Source organism: Sciurus carolinensis (assembly GCF_902686445.1).
Source record: "Sciurus carolinensis chromosome 14 unlocalized genomic scaffold, mSciCar1.2 scaffold_101_arrow_ctg1, whole genome shotgun sequence".
Classification (NCBI taxonomy): domain Eukaryota; kingdom Metazoa; phylum Chordata; class Mammalia; order Rodentia; family Sciuridae; genus Sciurus; species Sciurus carolinensis.
Genome location: NW_025920105.1, coordinates 1,873,830 through 1,876,998, shown reverse-complemented (window position 1 = coordinate 1,876,998; position 3,169 = coordinate 1,873,830).

Here is a 3,169-nt window from a genome sequence, read left to right as displayed (position 1 = left end):
GGGTCCATGTTCACACCTGCTATTGTGCCCTGTGAATCTGTGCTCATCATGCCATCACCAGGCTGTTAATTCATCCCCAGCTTGTAGTCTGTTCCATCCTGGGGCTGGTTAGAGGACTCCCTGCAATATCCCACAGGCCCTTGTGACAGAGAGGTATTTTTCTAGACAATTAGTTGAACCATTTCTTGAAAAAGATTGGCAAGAAATTTCTGTTTCTCGTTTAGATTTGATGTGACACTGAAAAATCCAAACAGGCTTGCTTTGGGTTGCAGCCTAATTGTAAGGCAGCAGCCAAGGAGGAGGTGCCTGGCCATTGGAGTGAGCAGAGAACACTTCTACTTGCAAGTCAGGTTTGTGCTGTCCTCCTTCCAACATGCTGAGGACATCACTCCCTCCTCTCTTCATGAGCCACCAAAGGAGCCAATGACCTTCACTTGGAACATGGAACTCCCATGTTCTATCTGTCTCCTTTCCAGAATTTGTAGGATAGGAGGAGAAACACGACAGGTGGAAAGTTATGTGTCTCAAATCAATGATCACCCAAACCATTGCGCTGCACTGCATGCTATACTGAGGTGAGCACCCACCACACATCACTCCGTGTGACTGCTAGGCACCTAGGCTAGTTTCTTGACTCTGAATGAAACCTGGATTGTACCAGGCCTGGAGGAGTGGTGTCGGATGTTGAATCCACTGGTTCCTGTGCTAAGATTGTTGATCCCTGTGCTCTCAAGCAGGCCTATGTACCAGCTTGTTTCCCTGGATTTTGTGGCAGCTAACAGCTTGCATCAGGAACCATATGAACTGCCTGACAGCAAGATCGGTGCAGTCAACTAAGCACAGCGACTCCTAGTAAACCTGGGTGTGATAGCTGTGAGATTTAATGGGATCACTTGCCCTGCCTGGATATGGGGGAATTTATTGCTCCTGGGACTCTATACAGCATAGAGCCTGTTTCCTTTTCGCCAGTGCAAAAAGGATAGAATCATTTCTTCATAAAACGCGAAACACCTGCACCCACTCCCGCCTTCTATACTATAACCTTCACAGCTGAGCAGTTACATGTCTTGAATGTTGGTTTGATGCAGACAGGAGCTGAATGGTCTCTGGTTGACATGGGAACCGTGATGCCTCTGTATTCTGAGTCTGCTCCTCTATGAATTCATTTGGAATCTGGGGTGCAGGTGCAATGTCACTGGAGCCCCTCGTGAAAGTTCATGATGCCCACGGCTTTACAAACACTCTGGGGATTGCAATCAAGTGACTTCTCCTTCTGGAGTCTTGAAAACCCATGACATTCACTACCTAGCTGACCACTGCCTGCTCCATCCTCTTTGATTAGAGGAGTACTCATATGTGTTCCTCTCATGTCACAGGAGAACTGGAAACTAATTCTTATATTTTTCTGAGTGGAATTGATTGCAACAAAATGAAAGAGGGATCAATTATATGACTTTAGCCACTTATCACTCTGTAATGAATCTTGTGAGTAATAACTGAAAACATAAGGAGGAGAAAATAGAAATTGGATGAGGAATGTTTTCTTTTTGCCACCACGTTTCGATTCTGGGACTGCAGATCACATGAGCCCCCACCACATGCCATTGCCTGTTTACATCTGCCAAAAACATCTGGCTAAATTGCTGAAGTATATTTACTGAGGGAAACAGGCTTACAACAGGAGGCACAACTTCATCTGGCTCACCAATTCATGAGATTTTGGGCAAAATCCAGCACCTGAACTGGCTTGTGCATTGTGCACATCTCTCTTCTCTTTAGAATTTTACAAAGAATAGTTCAAAAAGAAAAATAAGTAGAAAAATACCTTCTAGGAATGTGTCAGATGATTTTCAATGTAATGGCTAGGGATTCATGTGTGAATGATTTCAGTATCTCCATGTGTAGTCACCAATTGTGCAACTTGTCAGTGTCACATAGTCCTGCCTCTGCCCTTGTTCCTGGCGTCCTTGGATCACTGATACATTTTTCTGATCACTGATCAAGCAGCTACTTCCATTTTCATCCTTAATGAAGAGGGGAAAAATCTTTTCCTCGGGACCCAGGACTTGATTTGGATTTGACAGGCAAAATAGTTCCTTGCTAGATTGATGTGAACAGGAGAATTAAGAATTCCATAGACATTGTTGGCTTGGTCATGATTGCTTCCCTGCATACAATTTCACAATTTATGTCTGCAGGTGATCAAGTGTTGTAACTCAGAGAATCCGTCCATCTACAGGCCATATAGCCCATCTCGTAGAGTGCCTGCCTCTCATGATGGAGGCCCAGGTTCGAATCCCCAGCACTCTGCAATTGTGGAAATTACAAACAAACGAAACCAACCACCAGCTTTCAAGTAATTCAAAAATGACAACCGCACTTGTACCAGGCACTCTCCAGGCTCTTGGGCACACTTCCAAACTCTCTGCCAATGAAGAGGACTTCGACACCAGAGCACTTTCCACTTGTGCCTTAATGTCTACTGGAAAACCAAGATGTGAATACAAAAGACAGCTACTCTTCTCTCTCAAACTTCTCTCACAGAGTTGCTTTCTAGAGGATTGTCTGTGATTTCTTAGCAAATAAAGTTAGGTTTGGGGGCCGAATCAAAGTTATCCTGTATTGATAGCATTCAGGAGGATCACGGGACACTTACAACCTACTCAATCAATATCATTGGAGCTCCAGTGTTAAGAGGAATGGAGCCCTTTTGTGGACTCTTGTTAGTATTGATGGACATCCTCAAGAGAAGCAGTGCAGGGATTAGTGTTGCATATCCCAGGATCAACTGTCTTAATTGTAGGTCGTGGGGGAAAGTGCTGTGAATTTGGGAAGGCCTATGCTTATGGCTCTTCTGTCAGAAAAAATAGTAATCATGATTCGGATATTCGGCTGTCCTTTGGGAGCAACAGAAAAGAGACAGGAATGTGCAAGGGCATTGTTGTTCTCAAAAGGGGAATGAGGTTCTCTATTCATGGTTGCACAGAGAATGAGCGGCCAATAATTTCTTTCTGTATTTGTAGTGTATGATGTGGATGAATATATGTTGTAGAGTTTTGTGTTGACCATGACCGATGGCGAGTTTCATAGGATCTCTTCTCCGAAGTTTTTTCCAGCATCAACACCCTTAAGCGCTTCAGGCACCCCAAATATCCCTTCTCACTTCTTT